Genomic DNA, 20535 nt, shown 5'->3' with positions numbered 1-20535 from the left:
TGAACCTGCAGATTCTGTTGCTGATTATCTTGAATGTGGAGTTTATTTTCGAGGCATACGCTATTAGTGTGAATTCACATTCTAGTAGATTGACTTTATTTATAGCTATTCTGAAGTATATGGAAAAAACTGAAGAAATTTTGTTGGCCAGAAAAGTAGTGGGTTAATCTTTAGTTTGGAATGGGTTTATCCAAATTTATAGGTATTTAAATGAAGAACATTTTTCTAATGCTCTTCATAGTGATCAAAAATTAGAAAGTCTAATTCTGATTACCTTTGCCTTGGTTTCAAAGATCATGATATTTGCTTGGAACAGTTGAGAAGATTTATTGTTGGTGAACTAAGTTTTAACAGTGAGAATACCAGCCTGCTGAAGGATTTTTTCAAATGTGTTAGGCTGGAATGGGGCCATGTGATTGACGTAACAAAGAAGGAAAAGTAGATTAGGTTTAAGGATATTTTGTTATGTGGTTGGAGAAAGGGAAGGGAGCAAGCATGGAGTCTTGTGGTACTCCTTGTTTGATTTTGGCTAGAGGTGACTAGGAAGACTTGACTTTTACACAAACATGTCAGTTAGAAAGATAGTTTTGCAACCACGGGGGCAAGTCTAGAATAATGTCCATATCAAGTTGATGGTTTAGTAGTAACATATGATCTACTATATCAAAACTTTTTGTTCCGGTAGATACATATAACACCAGTAAGTTTCCCTTTGTCAATCGTTAACAAAATTTAGTCATTGATGGTTCCTTCTCCACATTAAGATCTCCTAATTAGAGTATATAATACATAAATGACAGTGGGCTTAAGAGCCCTGTCGAACTGCATATACTAAGGGATAGTATGAAGATACATTTAGACTAGCACAGATCTTCTAGGAACAGCCAAAGAGAGATAGGATGAAAAACACACCAAGACAAAAGAGGAGAGAACACAGTACAGTTGGAATTACTTAATTAATAAGTCATGACCCATAGTAGATCATTAGCTACTTTAATGACAGCAATGTCTGCACTAAGGTTTGTGTAAAACTCAGATTGAAAAGGGTCCATGAGCCCTTTCACCATAAGGTGAGTATGAAGCTGCTTATAGGCGACCTTCTCAATAACCTTTTATAACAAAGGAAGACTAGCGACTGGGCAGTAGTTATTAAAAATGCTATGGTCCAAAGCTGGATTTTTTGAGAGCAGGGATTAAAAAACCTCTTTCAAAACAGATGGAAAAAAAACATCAATATCAATGACAACACCAGTATCTGGAAAATCACTGGTCCCTAAACGTCAAGATTAGTCATAACCAGCTTAGAACAACAAGATTCCAATTCACAGGCTGTTGGATACATGACAGAGTCAATAGTCATGAGGTCATCATAATCAGGAATGTTAAACACTATCAGTCGACAACAAAGTGAGGTTGTATAATGGAGCTTGACAGCAAAATAACTCAACAAATCCAAAACATCAACCAGAACTTCCAAACACCGAACAAATTTATTTAGGAAAAGCAAGCTTTCAGGCTACCACTTTTTCTCAAAGCATACATTGAATCAAGCTATTACCTTTTTTAAATAGCATTCACATGATGCAAACAACCAATAAATGTTCCAAACTCATTCAACAGAATTCATATATCTATAAAACTGTGTCTTTAAACGATTTGATTAATTAATTCTATATAGTGGGTAACATATAAAAGGAGTTTTGAAAACTGGATAGATTCTGATGAAGTCCTAGTACTGAAGGAAGAAAGCGCTTAATCTGTTGTCAACTTGTTTATTAATAACATCCAGTCAGTCAATGACATTTGAAGCATGATAGAAACATATAAAATATATAAATGAGTAGACAGAAAAACATGTTAAAACCATAATTAATATCATTAATATAAAAAAAATCACAGAATTGCATAATACATTTTTCAAGCTCATTTGTTACTTTTTCAGTAGTGTTTTTATGAATGGTTGAAATCTGTTTTTCTGTCAGCATGTAATCTAATAATATAATTATATTTTGCAATCAAACTGAAAGAAGTGAGACTATCAAATTTCAAGCTGGTCTACATATGGCCCTAACCCCCTCATGTGCCTATATGTATGCAATGAATTAAGGTGTGTTATAGCATATTAGGAGATATATATTCCATCTCCATGGTGATGTGCTTATCTGGGGTTCCTCCATCAAGGACCATGCAGTGGGGCACTATGAGTCCGTGCCCCACCTCTGTGGTGACACTTCATTTACCTGGGCTCCCATTCTACTGTTTTTCTATAGATAAGTGATCAGTTCTTGGAGTGCCACACCTAGAAGATTGCCAGTGTCTTGTCATGGTGACTAGCTTCAGAGAAGAAGGAGAAAGTGAGTATTGCTTTTTCAAGCTTTCTCCTTCTCCAACTTTGTGCTGTCACAGAGCTGGTATACTTACACACACACACACACACACACACACACACACACACACACACACACACACACACACACACACACACACACACACACACGAGGTGGAAGAAGAGGGTTACTATATTTTGTCAGAAAATGGACTTTATGTAAGAAGCTAATTTATCTAGGAAGTCGGTTACAGGGTGAAAGAGAGAGGACTATGGAAGGAGGGATGTAAAAAGGAGTTGAAGCAAGAGGACCTCAACAGTCCACAGGACCTCAACTATTTCCACTGCCTAATAGTGTTGTAGTAGAGGACACCTATGTTGAGAGGGCAAGGGCCTGTGGCATAGTGGTGGTTAGTGCTGATCAGGGTAGTGAGTGTTGAACCCACCAAAAGCTATCCTTGACTGGCTGATGCTGTTTCTCCACTGCTTACTCTACCACATCTTCAACCAAGCTCAAAAACCCATGGTCTGTGAAGCTTGCCAGACTGCCATGTGCCAAGATGCCTACAGGACCAGTGTCACCATCCCGACCTTGGAAGGATGCCCCTGGACAGGTAGCAGGAGGTTGCTTCTTGATCTGGAAGGAATGTAGTTGTGCTTCTAAGGATGCTAGACCTATAGAAAAAGGAACAAAAATGTGAGCGAGAATGAAAATAAAGAAGGACAAACGGATGCCTAATTAAAATAAGAAAAACAGAGAGGTAGGTTAGAGCTCCAAATGAGAAATGGAGACAATAAATTGACTCATAATATAACACATCAGTGCAATTCGTATTAATAGTGATTTTTTATTGTTATTAAAACTTTATTCAAATAAAATAAAATTCTGGGAAATGGTTATGTAAACATGGAAATAATCAGTTTACTGCTATGAAATGGTGCAGAGATTATTTGCAATCTACTGATAGTAATGCCATATAATGATGTAACATAAGAAATGGTGATAAATTTGAAATTTCTGGCTGATACAAATTCTGCACGATTTGTATACTGAAAGCACTTTACTTCTTTTATCATCTTTCTGTATAAATTACTTTTGTGTTTATAGATACACAATAACTAAACAATAGAAAATACTTCATTGATTACTGAACATATTTTTGATTGTGTGTAATATATATGCACATACATACATATATCTATTTTTTGCACACTCACAAGCACCCTCAGTCAGCCTCTTCAATCTTCTGTTTTACTGTACTATATTATATGAAATCTTCTCTTCTGCTCAAAAGAGAAAACAGAGAAGATTGTAGCTTAACTATCTTGGATATGTCTTATACACTGTTTCTGAAATTATTTTGTCTACAATTCAGTAAGGCACTAAAGTTATTTATGCTTGCACTTACTTAACGTGTGTTTATTTCTTTTCACATTTCTACTGAGTATTGCAACATGCTTTCATTTTTTTGTTCATAGGTAGGTAGGTACTAGGCTATCAGCCCTGGGCCTATACAAGCCCAACCAAAAAGGTACCCTAGCTTTTGCCACCCAAGAGAATTATTTTCCTGTGCCACTGTTGAGCAGAGCCACAGAGGTGATCCCCGGGGTGAATTTCCTATTTCCCATCCAATCATCAAGATTTTTCTTGAAGAGTGCTAATGAGGAGCTTTGATTGATATAGAAAGGTAGTTTATTACAGAGTATGGGAAGTCTCTCGGACAGGAATCTATCCCTTCGGCATGTTCTGTTTATTGTGGTGACAAGGTTTGGGTCCCTAGAGCATGTAGCTCAGAGGGATTGGGATTTCTTTAAGTGGAGCATGTCCAACAGCTCTGGGTTTGACATACCTTTGTATGTTAGGCAGAGATCACCTCTGAGTAGGCGATATGCAATGAAGTAAAGCTGGAGTTTTTTTAGATGGTCTGCGTAGGGCATCTGTTTGAGGCCAGTAATCCTCTTTGTGAGGTATTTCTGCAGCCTTTCCAGTTGTTGTAGATATCTTGTGAGGTACATACCAAAAGGGGCATTGTACTCTATAATGGGTCTAATGAGTGATGAGTAGAGGGGAACAATTACCTCTTTTTTTCTGGATGAGAAACCTTTTGTGATGAGGTGTGCCACGTAGAAGGATTTCCTGACTACTGTGGGGATGTGATTATCAAAGGAGAGACTACTGTCCACCTGTGTCCGAAGGTCTCTTATCACACTTTCAGTGTTAAGTATACTACTGCCTATGTTGTAGTTCATGGGTACAGAGTTTTTACCAAAGGGGATGACAATGCACTTTTTGGCATTGAGCTTGAGGCCATGGCTTTGACACCAGGCATCTGTCTCAGTGAGGCCCTTTTGTAGGATGTCCACATCGTTAGGAGTTTTGATTATGGCTCCTAGTTTGCAGTCATCTGCAAATTTCATTAGCCAAAGACCTTCTGTGTTAGCCTGTACTTCTGAGAAGTAGATACCAAGCAGGAGAGGACCCAGGACTGAACCCTGTGGTACTCCAATTATCACTGGTCTGAAGTCGGATTTGGAGTCTGCTATTTTCACAGTGTGGGTTCTGTCAGTGAGCCAGTTGGCAACCCATCTTGTGGCATAGGGATTTATACCTAGTCTAGTGAGTTTATCTATAATTCCAGAGTGGGGGATGGTGTCAAAAGCCTTGGCAAGATCTAGATAGGCTGTGTGAACCACCTTACCCTTGTCTACGGCTTTGGTGAGTGCTTCAAAGAAGTCTATCAGGTTTAGGAGACATGATATGCATTTTACAAATCCAAACTGGGTGGTGTCCAGAGTTTGGAGATTACCAATGTCTTTGTTTATAATTTCCATGATGATACATTCCATGGCCTTGCAGACCAGGCACGTCAGGCTAATGAGGCGGTAGTTCCCAGGGCCCATGGTGGCTCCCCCCTTGTGGAGTGGGATAACCGTCGCTGTGTGCCATTCAGCAGGCACAAAGCCTGAGGTGAGGCTATGATTGTTCAAATATTTTATTAAGTTTTCCAAGAAAAATAAATGACAACAAATGACAGCAGTATTCTCATTTTAAGACTAAGTATTTCTTCTTCATTGCAAGTTGAACTAAAATGGCAGCATGACGTTCTTCTAATTGTTACATTTTTTATGTCTGTTTACAGTTTGTCTCTTTAGACACTCTTTAGTGCCTTCTTCCAACTATTCATATCTTTCCATTGAAGTATCTTTGCATTGCATAATTTAATATCAGGTGATGCTGCTCTATGGAACACAATTTTACATTCCTCTCAGAGACAAGCTGTATACATACAAAAAATATAACCATTGAAAGAAAGTGATGGCATCCATACAGTTCAACTTGCATTAAACAATACATGTTTACTGTTACAGATGAATGTACAAGAAATATTTCAATATGTGCTTTGATAATTTGCTGCTTAATAACTTTAGGCACTTAAGGCGATTAAATACAAATATATGCAGCAGTAATCAAACAGTTCATTTCAAAGGATCCTCAGTGCTGATCATTCACTTGCTGCTTTAACTCCTACCCCCACCTCCACTCTGCCTAGTATGTGGTGGCTGACTGAGTTCAGCCATTTTGTACACTCTTGTTAATATTTTTGGAAGAAATTGCTGTCCTATAAAATTATCATATTAATAGATAATATGGGGCATACACAAACCACATCTTGTGTTGATAAAAATTGACTGCAGTACAACTAAATACTAAGCTAGTACCTACAGTATATGTAATTACATGACAATGCAAATATGTTCGTGTGTGTGTGTGTTTATATATATATATATATATATATATATATACATATATATATATATATATATATATATATATATATATATATATATATATTTATTTATTTATATATGTATGGGTCTGCTTCATTTGATCGACAGACCATTTGATCGAAACTCATTTGATTGAAATTGCATTTGGTCGAAAACCAGTATTCAAGGCATAAAACTGGGATTTGTCCCCCTCCCCAATGTCGTGCGACCCTGAAGTTGGTATATATAGTTAGGGGGGGTGTGGGGGGCGCAGAACATAAAAGAAAAAGTACACATTTTAAACAAAAATAGGTGGGGGGGGCTTCACCCTCCACCCCCCCCCCCAACTATATATACCAACTCCAGGGTCGTACAACATTGAGGAAGGGGACAAATCCCAGTTTTATGCCTGGAATACTGGTTTTCGACCAAATGCAATTTTGATCAAATGAGTTTCGATCAAATGGTCTGTCAATCAAATGAAGTATATATATATATATATATATATATATATATATATATGAATGAAATTGTATATCTGCACAAATATCCTTACAATTTTTTTCATAAAAAAATTTTAAGTATATTTGTGCAGATTTAAATCTGTCTTTTTAAAAATATATGTATACTTACATATCTTTGTTTAGTGATAATATGTATACATTTGTATTTATAACAAAAACATGTCAGGACAAAAACATATTTGTATACAATACATTTATGTTTACAGATATTTTTATGTCTACTCATACCTTTGGATTACATATAGGTACATATTTGCACTTACACATACATTTCTTCTTGTATTTACCTGCATCTATGCAATATTTGTGTGTTTTTATAGCCTATTTTTGATAAGATTTTTAAAAAAGTTTACAAATATTTGCTATAGAAATTTGGCCTTCTCACCATCACCTGGTCTACCCACTCAGTCAAATGGTCAGGTCTATGCCTTTGTAGGTCATTGTACTTGAGGCAGCAGTGAGAGGCACAGCAGGTGATCCCAGTAAGGGCTAACAGGTGTTCACCCAATTCTTGTGGGATGATACTTTTTTTCCAGTCCGTGTTGCGTATAGATGACTCAGTTTCTCCATGAACAAATCCCTTAAGAGATTCACCATAATTTTAGTCTCTTTGTTAGATCAGCTTGGAGTGCTGCCTTATGCCTTCCCAGGTGCTGCCGTCTTTTGATGTGCCAGTACTACAATGAGGGATGTAAGTACAGGGCTGTGGTTCATTTCATAAGTTTGGAGCCACGCCCTCTGGGTGTGGCATCACTATAACCAAAGCAATATACCATGCTGGGCCATTAGACACAGAGCTGCTATTAATGGCAAGTTTTGGTCTACCAAACTGCTTTATCAGATTTTTTTTTTGTAAAGGAATATTCACATTTCCTTTCCATGGTAACTAAAATTCAGTTATGAAATCATTACTATTTAAGTTGCTTAGATGTGTTTCTGCTTATGTGCTGTGATGTTGATATCCTTATTGGTATCTTGAACCTGAAGGTCATGCAGTAATCATTTTTTAAGAATGTCCTTTTCAGTGTTGCATCAGTAAAAATTAATTTGTTTACTTCACTGTGTAAATAAATCTTCCTGTGGATGCCATTATTATGTCATATAAGCTAATGAGTGATTTGAGGTGATGAGGTGTGTCACAGTATACAGGATGGGCAGGGATTAGACATCAGCGTTATGCAGACTCAACTGTGTTTGACTACATTTTCCCATTTCTAATCATATTGGACATTTGAGATTTATTAGGATTGTTTGTGCAGTCACGAGAACAGCTTAGCTTATACCTACCTGAGGACTAGTTATATGGATTTGTTGGCTTACACACTCGCACAGTAATCTGATTCATAGAGACAAGCATAAATAAGCTTAATTTACATACAAAAACAAGTAAATGTGTTGGAATTTATGTGAATTTACCTTTAAGACTACAATAGCAACTTGCAATTCTGTGAGATAGTTAGTTGGCAAATGGTTACAAAACGGGAACCTTATTAAAAAAACAGTAGTGAAAATGTTAGACATTATTAGTTAGCAGTTCATATTGATGTTAGCCAATTGTGTTCACTCAGAGAATGCTGTCTTTTACTGATCTGAAATTCAGATGTAGATGATTCATGTTAATACTGATCACGTGAGTGTCATTTATACATGGGAATTCATGACAACAGAACTGGGAATGTGTAGAGAAGATATAATGGAAATATGAAAGATATTTTTGAAATTTGTCTTTGTGGTGTTTATTATGTTACATGGGATATAAGTACCTATTTGAAGCGATGGAAGGGTGATGCACTGCATTTTCTTCAATGAGTTGTTGTGGCAGGATGCATGGGATTTCTGACAGCCACTTATGAATGAAAAATGGCAGCATAAATACAGAAAATTGGTACAGGAAGGATAAAAGTTGGCTAGCAATGGCATACAATTACAGTGTAATGTTAACTACTTGCAGCACTACTGTAAATTTGCTGATGATGCTATACAGGTTATTTCAACACACCTTTAACTTGTTAAATTTGGACTCGCAATATGTGTATATGAATATGAGAGTTGTGCCATCATGCATGTTTGTGGACTCAGATCTTTGATTTTATTTTTGTGATAAAAGCAGGCATGCTTTCATTTCTGTGTTGTTTAGATCATTAGTGAATCAAAAGCTTCATCATATGACTTTGGAATGTTGTTTTATATAAATGAATGATGAAGCAGCAGAGAACCAGACAGAGAAATGATGTGTTTATCCATGAGGAGAACTGCATCATCATGGCAGCATTTAGAACATGTGGCAAAGGGAGACCCAAGCAAGATGAAGGGGCAAAGGCCTGGAACCAAATGGTTTAGATATGGTGCAAGGAACTGTGCATTGACCCATTGCAAGGAGAGGGGCAATGATATGGTAAGCTGTGCAGGAGCAAAGGCAAAGTAGAATGCAGTTGCCCTTGGCACTGTTTGGGTGAGCTTCAAACACGTATTCCTTTAACATGTGATGAGGAGTACCTCTTCTTCATATATGGGCATGACTATGGCACGGATGATGATGGCACAGGCATAATAAGAGGTGGTGTGGACACTGGATATAAACTATATCTGCAGTATCAACAGACATCTGCACAGCAAAGCTGGTTTGACCACAGTAACATATTTGTATAGAGAAATGAATGCTGAAATAGAATGGTTACATGAAACCATGGCAATTGCTATTAACAGGTGAACCCACCACTTCTGCCCATCATGAAATTCAGCAGAGTGTGCATGCTAAGTATCCTGCACACCTTATTGCATAGCATGCAGTAGTATACTCCATTAGTAGTGTATCCAATTAATTCTTTACAGCAGCAGAAACAAGTAATTCCACTATACCATCTTCTTTCGGCTGTTCCCGTTAGGGGGTCACCACAGAGGATCATCTGTTTCCATTTCTTCCTGTCCTCTGCATCTTGCTCTGTCACACCAACCACCTGCCTGTCCTCTCTCAGCACATCCATAAACCTTATCCTAGGCCTTCCTCTTTTACTGTTACCTGGTAGCTTCATCCTTAGCATCTTTTTTCCTACTATACTCAGCATCTCTTCTCAGCACATGTCCAAACTAACGTAATCTCGCCTCTCTGGCTTTGTCTCCAAACCTTCCAACCTGGGCTGACCCTCTAATATACTTATTCCTAATCCTGTTTACCCTCATCACACCCAGTGCAAATCTTAACATCTTTAACTTTGCCACATCCAGCTCTAACTTCTGCATTTTTGTCAATGCCACTGTCTCCAACCCATATAACATAGCTGGTCTCACTACCCTCTTGTAGACCTTCCCTTTCACTCTTACTGGTATTCATCTGTCACAAATCACTCCTGACATTCTTCTCCACCCACTCCATCCTGCCTGTACTCTCTTCTTCACCTCTCTTCCACACTCACCATTACTCTGATCTATTGATCCCAAGTATTTAAACTCATCCACCTTCACCACTTCTACTCCTTGCATCCTCACCATTCCTCTATCCTCCCTCTCATTCACACACATATATTCTGTCTTAGTCCTGCTGACCTTCATTCCTCTTTTCTCTAGAGCATATATCCATCTCTCCAGGGTCTCCTCCACCTTTTCCCTACTCTCACTACAGATCACAATGTCATCTGCAAACATCATAGTCCATAGGGACTCCTGTCTGATTTCGTCTGTCAACCTGTCCATCACCATTGCCAATAAGAAAGGGCTCAAAGCTGAACCTTGATGTAATCCCACCTCTACCATAAATGCATCCATCACTCCCACCGCAGACCTTACCGCTGTCATACTACCCTCGTACATATCCTGTACCACTCTTACATACTTCTCTGACACTTCCAACTTCCTCATACAATACCATAACTCCTCTCTAGGCACCCTGTCATATGCTTTCTCTAAGTCTACAAAAACACAATGCAACTCCTTCTGACCTTCTCTGTACTTCTGCATCAGCACTCTCAGAGCAAACATTGCATCTGTAGTGCTCTTTCCTGGCATAAAACCATACTGCTGATCACTAATCATCATGTCCCTTCCTAACCTAGCTTACACTACTCTTTCCCATAACTTCATGCTGTGACTGATCAATTTAATCTCTCTGTAGTTACTACAGCTCTGCACATCACCCTTATTCTTAGCAATCGGTACCAAAACACTTTTTCTCCATTCCTCAGGCATCCTCTCACTTTCCAAGATCTCATTAAACAATGTGGTTTAAAACTACACTGCCATTTCACCTAAACACCTCCATGCTTCCACAGGTATGTCATCTTGACCAACAGCCTTTCCATTCTTCATCCTCTTCATAGCTATCCTTACTTCCTCCTTGCTAATCCATTGCACTTCATGATTCACTATCCCCACATCATCCAACCTTCTCTCCCTCTCATTCTCTTCATTCATTAACCCCTCAAAGTACTCTTTCCATCTGCTCAACACACTCTCCTCGCTTGTGAGTATGTTTCTCTCATTATCCTTTATCACCTTTACTTGCTGCACATCTTTCCTAGCTCGGTCCCTCTGTCTAGCCAATCGGTAAAGGTCCTTTTCTCCCTCCATAGTGTCCAACCTTTCATACAACTCTTTAAATGCCTTATCCTTAGCCTTCGCCACCTCTCTCTTTGCCATGCACCTCATCTCCTTATACTCCTGACTACTTTCTTCATCTGTCTGACAATCCCACTTCTTCTTTGCCAACCTCTTTCTCTGTATAGTCTCCTGTACTTCCGCATTCCACCACATCTCTTTGTCATCCTTCCTCTGTCCAGATGTCATACCAAGCACCTTTCTAGCCATCTCCTTTACTAGCTCTGCTGTAGTTTCTCAGCTATTTGTTAACCCAGTGCCTGTCTTAACTCTTCCCTGAACTCCACCTCACAATTAACCTTTTTCAATTTCCACCATTTTATCCTTGGTGCTGCCCTTACACTCCTCCTCTTCTTGATCACCAACGTCATCCTACAATCCACCATCCTATGCTGCCTAACTACACGTTCCCCAGTCACCACTTTACAGTTTCCAATCTCCTTCAAACTGGCCCTTATGCATAAGATATAATCCACCTGTGTGCATCTTCCTCCACTCTTGTATGTCACCCTATACTCCTTCCTCTAGTTAAAATACGTATTCACCACAGCCATGTCCATCATTTTCGCAAACTCCACTACCATCTGACCTTCTGCATTCCTTTGCTTAACACCATACCTTCCCATCACTTCCTCATCCCCTCTGTTCCCTTCATCAACATGCGCATTGAAATCTGCTCCAATCACCACTCTCTCTCCCTTGGGTACAGTCATCACCACTTCACCCAACTCACTCCAAAATTTTTTTTTTCTCATCCATCGCACACTAAACTTGTGGAGCATATTCACTAACAACATTTATCATTACACCATCAATTTCCAGCTTCATAAACATCACTCTATCCAACACTATCTTCACCTCCAAAACACTCTTAGCATACTGTTCCTTCAGGATAACACTTACGCCATTTCTCCTCCCATCCACACCATGATAAACAATTTAAACCCACCTCTGATACACCTAGCCTTACTCCCCTTCCATCTGTTTTCTTGCACACGCAGTATACCAACCTTCCTTCTGTCCATCATATTGGCTAGCTCTCTCCCTATAACAGTCATATTGCCAACATTCAAATTTCTGACCCTCACTACCACAGTCCTAGCCTTTCTCCTCTCTTCCTGCCTTTGGCCATGCTTTCCCCCTCTTCTCCTCCTTTGGCCAACAGTAGCCCAATTTCCACCAGCACCACGTTGGCTAACAGTACTGGTGGTGATCATTGTTAACCCGGGCCTCGACCAACCCGGTATGTAAATATTTACTACTATCTGCATGAATGATTTGGTGAAGTTTTATGCCAGATGCCCTTCCTGACACAACCCTCCCCATTTACCTGGGCTTGGGACCGGCACAAAGAAATGCACTGGCTTGTGCATCCCCAGTGGCTGGGTTAAGTAATTCCACTATAACAATACGTTTAAAGGGTATCAGCAGCAGAATGTCTGATGAGGGTGATGATAACATAGGTATCTCTATGACACAGCCTGAGGAATGTGACATACAGTGAGCAGTTTTTTTATGGCAAGACCTCACATCCCACAACATGCTAATAACACTGCAGGAGGTAACACTGGATCACTAAGTCAAGTACATGGTAACATTACACTACAGTTTGTACAGGGAGAAAGCTCATGCACCTTGAAATCAGTATTTCCAAATCCAGAGGAGCATATTTTGGAATGATTGCAGAAATTCAGAGGTAACAGCATCCAAAGTGACATCTCTATAAAGGGGTGCACATTGCAGGCACATGTCACAGCTACCCCAGGAAACATGTAAAGCATTGGCTGCCCAGCAGCAAATGTACCTTGACATTGTTAAGGCTTAGTGCACTCCCACAGTGATCCAGCTAGAAATGGTCCTCCTGGATGCACATGAGGATTTCCAGCACTACATGGAAATGACAGTGAGTAGGAAAAATGCCATGATCATAGTGCTCTGTTGTATGGTAGCATCTATGTCTGCTTCCATTCATACACTAGTGAGAACTTACCAGGCTCAAATAGGAGTCAGTGTTGGAAGGTGAAGAGGATAGGGTACTGTCCTGACATATGGGGGCATATCACATCAGACTACAATGGATTCTGAAATAGTAGGGGGAACTAACAAAATAGATTTCATACAGGCCATGTCAAAATTCATGTACATGTAGCAGAACCTCTCATTCATGTCCTGATGTGGCAGCACTTTCAGATCAGTATCTGTAGGGTCACCTGCATCAAGTAGGCCATTTCACTGCAGCAAGTCACCACCCAGCTCACATGACAGTCCCACCTCAAAATCACAGGCACCTTCACCTACCCTAACTTTAGATGTCATGTATGACACATTTGACCTTGATCTATTATGATTAAGGCTCGACATTTCAGGTACTTACAGTTTGGCTTCTACACAGAGATGTGAATATTTAACTTAAAAGGCAATGAGCTATTAAGTAAATAAATAAATAAATAAATGTTGTACATCATAGCATTCTAACTGTACTGATTTACACCATTAATGGCTTAGCTATTATTAAGAATTTCAGTTCAGCAATGTTACAGCTGATAATTACTCAGAACATAAAACAATTATTAAACACACTATTAAGAGAAGCACTCTGCAAAAATAATAAAAAAAACATTACACAAGTATCCTGCCATCTACACTAACACTGTTTCCACTTAACCTCCAGCACTGCACAACTTGTTATTGCTATTTCTGAGGACACAACTTGTTGTGTACAACAAAATGAAATAATCTGATGTGCAGTACTTTGACAGAGAGAAAAATAAATCATTTCAAATATGTAACACAAATACAGAAAAGCTTGTGGCAGATTTTTCATTCAAGTGCAATGTATGAGCTCATGTTAAATGTATATTAAATTTATGTAAAATACTGAAATAATACTTCTTATTAAGTATACCACTTCAGGAGATTCAGTATATGCATACTTAAATATACCACCTAAGCCGAAAGTATTGTACAAAACAGTTAAAAATGTGATTCTTTCTTATATGATAACTTATGACATCACTGAATGATGTCAATGAGTAGTCAAGCATGACTTAATGAGTACCTGTTCTGAAACACAAACATTATTTAAAGGTACGAGGGAATGCCTGAAGAACACTGTCAGTAGACCATGTACCAGACAGCATAGACCACTCATATCACAGCATGCATCAATTATACTCTATGTGTTTTTTTTACAAGAAAAGAAACACTAACCTGAATGTCATGGCCCATAGTTCATGCAGTATATGAGCCTGCGACATAGGATCCCTTACTACTGCTGCCATCTGGTCATCATTAGTTATAGTAGGACCGGAATTGGGAGCTTCAGTGACAACATGAATCACTTCAGGATCAAAACAGTGCACAATCATATTGTGCAGAGTGCAGTATGTGGTAAACATCCTGCATACAGTAGCTGGGTCATACTGAATGCCACGCCCAGGCTCATCCAAGGATCTGAATCTGCTTTTCAGCATGTCAAACACTGTTTCAGTGACAACTGGGCTGTATTAAAATTAACTTCCTCAGTTCCACTTGGATTTCTCACTGGTGTCATAAACCATGGCTCCAATGAATATCTGGCATTGCCTGAAAAAAAAAGAAAAAAGAAAGAAAGGAGGAGAGACTGAACAAAGAAATGGTAGTTTGATGTTAAGCAATACATTCTACTATGAATATCCACTTTAAAGACAAAAAAAATTACATTTACCAACAAGATGACCACTGGTCTTCTTACCATGCAGGAAGAGTTGATAACGTGAGCTAGTGTACCAGATATGGGAGTCATGCACACTGCCAGGATGCTTGGTAGACATGTCTGTGATGCACCCCCATGCATCCCACACTACCTGACAGTTGATGGAATGGAATCACATCCTAGTACAGTACCACTCACCCCGTAGACCAGCTGTGGCCCTAATTGCAAATGGATGCAATTTATTATGCTGAGCATCCCAGGGAAATGTTCCACCTGATAAAATGCACAGATTATCCAGGCTTAGTCCTGAGGTGATACTGAGAAATAGGAGCACTGAGACACATGTGCCAAGAGTACATCCAGGCTACTTGTACCTTAGTATCCACAGGGATTGAAAGACCACACATTCCCTCAGTAAAAAAATGTGGGGTTCATACATGCTCATTAAGACCCTTAGTAAGATTACTGTCAGTAGATCAATGTGTGTATTGTACCTAGTCAGCCACTATAGTTAGACAACATGTGCATATAATTTACTGAGCACGTGCAAGATCAGTGCCATTTTGTATAGTCAGCCAGAGTGAATGCAGACATGAATGGAGATGCACATGCAAGTGTGTTTGAAGTAATGAGTCTTTCAGTTATCTTAAATATATGTTCCAATTACAGCTCCTGGTATGTTTATGTACAATAAACAACTTGAACATATTACAGTGCCTCAGTGTCTCATTTGAATACATGGGATATGCAACATGGTGTCTGAATGGGATGCAAAGCTGAAGCAACTCACAAACCATGGGGCATGAAGTTAGAAGTGGAGGAATATAAAGCAGCCAACTTGCAAACAGATCAGCAGTTATTCAAAGGTACTTATCATTTAAATGAATTTTCAGTCACTGAATGTGTGGCAAAGCATTCAAAATGTTCAAAATAATTACCGAGATAAACAAAATGTCCAAAATTGCAACATACTTATAAAAGTATTTAACATAAATAAATAAATACAAATGTTTTCAAAATAATTTCTGAAGTGTTAAAATGTATGAAAAAGCTAAAACAACCAAATTTTTTTCACAATGTGCTACTTTTTTTGCATGAACTAAAACTTTTTGAAGTAGTTGAAGTGTCTGGAAAGTTCGCAGTGTTACAGTGTTAAAGTGAAGCCTTTGCAGAGAAATTGTTGTGCATTTGACCAGAATTACAAGTACCTGGTCTATGCTTATATTTAAATGTATTTTGTTGTTATGACAGATTTCATAGACATGGACCACTGGTGTTTGATAAAAATATTGCTGAGAATTGGTGAGTGTTTGAGAAAGAATATGATATTTTCATACAAACTGCATTTTCTGATAAAGATGGACATACAAAGGCATTCATACTGCTTAATTTAGCTGGCTCAGAAACCATTTCGCGGGAACGTTCATTTGTGTATGCATCTGCCATGTATGCAGTGGGAGGGGGAGAACTGCCATATTGTGATACAGGCTGAAACATGGGAAGACCCTGAGTGCTTAAAATGTAAATTTAGAGAAATATGTAACCCTCAAATGAATATTACAATGGAAAGGCACATGTTTTACACAAGAAATCAAAAGCCTGATAAAACTACAGCAGCATATATAAGGCAAAAATGTGCAGATTTGGTGACCTAAGAGATGAGTTGATAAAAGACAGGCTTGTGTGTGGTGTTAATAATGATGCAGTGAGAAAGATTTTGCTTTGAGTTAGTGATCTAATGTTGAGCAAAGCCACCGAAATTTGTGAAATATATGAGCTTACAGAAAAGCATATGGATATGCTCATGAATGAGAAAAATGAGCATGCAGTGCCTGCCAGTGCAAATGTTGATAGTGTGCAACATAAAGCTAATACAAAAATTAAATATAAACCAAATGGGGCCGCAACACCCAACCTCATTGCTAACTGTCATAATTGTTGAGGCAGTCATGAGCCTAAATGAGAGAAGTACTTAGCTTTTGGTCAGTAATGTTATAAATGTAAAAAGTGGAATCATTTCAAAAGGCTTTGCAAGTCTTAAGTGGCACATACTTTTATAAAAAGAGAACATCTGAAGAAGCAAGTAGATCAGATAAAGACCTGTGAGCAAACTTTCTATGCTGATGGTGTCTCTGTGATTAATGAAACAGTTAACACAGAGTGAAATATTTTGTACTGTTCTGATTAATGAGAAACCTGTAGAGCTTAAAGAAGATACTGAATCCAAGTGCAATGTTATATCAGCACAAATGTTTGCCAAAGTAAAAGCTGGTGAGAAACTTGATTCAGCAAAGTGTGCAAAACTAGTTGCTTATGGTGGTGAAGAGATTCAGACTGATGGCACAGTCGTGCCATTCTGCTGAGAACAGCTATGACCTGTAGTTTTACATAGAAAAAAGACACATGCAGTCATTATTAGGCCTCAGAGACAGTTTGAGAATGGTACTGGTTTCATTTAAGAAAGAGGTCCACCCTGTTAGTTTGAACAACAATGATAACTTTACACAGAATGTTTTTAGTGAATATGCTGATATTTTCACAGATGAGCTTGGCAAACTTCCAGTCACATATTCCATGAAGTTAAACCATGAAGTAAGCCCAGTTGTCAGACCAGCAAAAAAGGTTCTGATAGCAATTCAGAGCAAAGGAAAAGCAGAGCTTGACAAAATTATGAATTTAGGTGTAATAACCCCAGTAAAAGAACCAGGTGAATGGGTATCCTCCATGGTCGTAGCTTATAAGAAAAGCTCAGGTGATATTCGAATATGTATTGATTTGAGAGATTTAAACAAAGTGCTTAAATGTCCTCATCATCCAATGTGCACAGTAGAAGAATTAACTGCTCTCATGCCAAAAGCCAATGCTTTTTTTCAGTCTTAGATACAAATAATTCATTTAGGCAAATTTCGCTGGATCATACATCTTCGTTGCTAACTACTTTCAGTAAGCCATTTGTTAGATACAGATTCTTGAAAATGCCGTCTGGGATAAATTTTGCCAGTGAAGTAGTTCAACGTGTGATGGAACAAACTTTTCAGGTTATCCATGTGCTATCATAGTAGACAACATTATTGTAGGGGGCAATGGTGAAGTCGAACTTGATAGCAACCTCAGGAAAGTTCTAGACCATGCTCGTGAAGTAAATAAAGAAGGAAACTCCAACATGTTCTATTTGTAACAGCACTAAATTGCACCAATTAAAAGAACTACTTCAGCTAAACCAGATTACTGAACTTCCATGGTCGACGGCTGCTACTGATTTTTCGAATGGAATGGTTAACATTACTTAGTGTTAGTAGACTCTTATTCAAATTGATTTGAAAATGACCTTCTTTCTAACTTAATGTCCAGCTCTGTCATCACAAAATTGAAGACATTTTTCTGTTCATGGTAGTCTTCACAAAATCATATCTGACAATGGCACACAGTTTACAACTCAGCAGGTTGCTGAGTCTTTCAACTTTGTCCATGTTACTAGTAGTTCTGAGTATTCACAGTCCAATGGATTAGCTGAGCATGCAATTCAAAGTGCAAAATGTTTATTGGAGAAATGCAGGAGAGATGGTACTGATGATGCTCAGAGACTGATGTCCAGACAGACTGCAACAACTCTCCTGATCAGTAAACAATTATTTATTCCAAATGCAAAGAACAGAATGGTCAAGACTCAACTTTTGAAAAAACATCAGTCACAAAAGTTGTACTATGATAAATCAAGCAAACCCCTCAGACCATTAAGACAAGGAGAGTTTGTGAGGATGCAAACATCTAAAGGATATAACTCAGTGGGAATTGTCACAAATATTTGTGAAGAACCAAGATTTTACATCATACAATCTGATGGAATGGATTTCAGAAGGAATCGAAGACACATTGTCAGTGTCCGAATCGGTGAAGCAGTGGATTGCCTGTGTCAGAGAATCTATTTCTCAGAGCGACTCTACACTTGTACAAATTCCAGAGGACAGTTTTATCTTCATCAAGTAATCTTGATATAGTCCCCAAAGTTCCAATTGTAAAAGACTCCCAGAGACCGCCCTGTTGCTAAGCCCAGTCAAAGTTTTTATATAACCAGATCGGGTTGAATTTTCAGACCCACTTTGAATACACAGCAGCTTTGAATAGCATTTATTTGTTGTTAAATGTTGATGTGATATCTAGCTTGTAAAATATCTTGTTCTTCTATTGCATGTCAAACAAATCAAAGAGGGAGGATGTAGATCATTGTGTGTATTGTACCTAGTCAGCCACTGTAGCTAGATAGCATGTGCATATAAGTTACTGAGCATGTGTAAGATCAGTGCCATTTTTCATAGTCAGCCAGAGTGGATACAGGCATAAAAGGAGATGCACATGCAAGTGTATTTGAAGTAATGAGTCAGTCAGTTAACTTACATATATGTTCCAGTTACAGTTCCAGATGTGTTTATGTACAATAAACAACTTGAACCCATCATAGTGCCTCAGTGTCTTATTTGAATTCACAATTCATGCGGCACTGTCCACTTTAAATCTGTCAAGCATCTCTTGATTATCAAAATTATGATGAGTTATTCTCTGTCTATATCTTGGTCATCAAGGACTGCTGGGTGCAGTTGGTTTTGGCTTGAATAAGACAATCAGCTCATACCTGGAAATGACAATGCTAACAGCAAGGAAAACATCTTTTTCAGTTGCAAAGCAGATAGAAAATGCATGATTCTACCTTTTATAATGAATTTGCACACATAGTGGAAATGCGTCAAAATATCACTATGAATCACAAACGGATGGAAGAAGCACTTATTAGCATATGAAGATTTACACTGTTTCTCATTACATACATCCTTATTTGTTAAGTTTATTTTTATCCATCACATGTTAGCATAAATGGCTTCTGCATCTTGAACCTTTATGTGCAGACACACAAACAGCATGTTCTGACTTTATGCTTTTGGATAATGACTATGAATACCACCCTATATCTGTCAATAGATGTGCTTAACATGTATCCTTTGCATCTAAATCCTTCTAGATTAATTTGCAATCCTTGGTTAGTAATCAGTTTAATTAGTGTTATTTGGTGACCACCAACACATTTCTACATACTCTACTGAATGCTTTGTAAAGTGCTTTTTTTGTTCCTGTAGTCACACTTAGTGCAGATGGAGTGGTTTCTGCCTACTTACTTATTACCAGGCACCATCTTTAATACCACATGGCAGATAGAAATTTAGGGTGGCATTCACAGTCATTGAGGTTATGTTTTATGACTATATATTGTCTGTGAATGACTGCAGCTAAGCCACGATTCATAGTGGCTACTTAAATTACTGCATAATGACTGCGAATAAGCAATAAGCAAATGAAGTCATAATAAGATGTAAATGAAAAATGATGCAAAATGGCACATGCTAATGAAGTGTTCTTCTGCTCAGTTGCGATTCATAGTAATTCTTTCCATGCTGTCTGCAGATTTGTTATAAAAAGAGGAGTTGCTCCTATTCTGTCTCCTGTGCAACCCTCAGAGATGGTGTCACTTGCCACTAGCCTAGCTGCTTCTACTGCTGACCCTGCAAAAATTATTTAAGTTGCCCTTTTTTCTGCCCTGATCCTTTGTTCTGCATCATCACTGCACATAAAAAAATATGCAA

The sequence above is a fragment of the Protopterus annectens genome, chromosome 10.part0, assembly GCF_019279795.1.
Source record: "Protopterus annectens isolate FY-2018-M chromosome 10.part0, PAN1.0, whole genome shotgun sequence".
Taxonomy (NCBI): Eukaryota; Metazoa; Chordata; order Ceratodontiformes; family Protopteridae; genus Protopterus; species Protopterus annectens.
The sequence above is the reverse complement of the archived record's forward strand: the minus strand, read 5'-3'. Positions refer to the sequence as shown.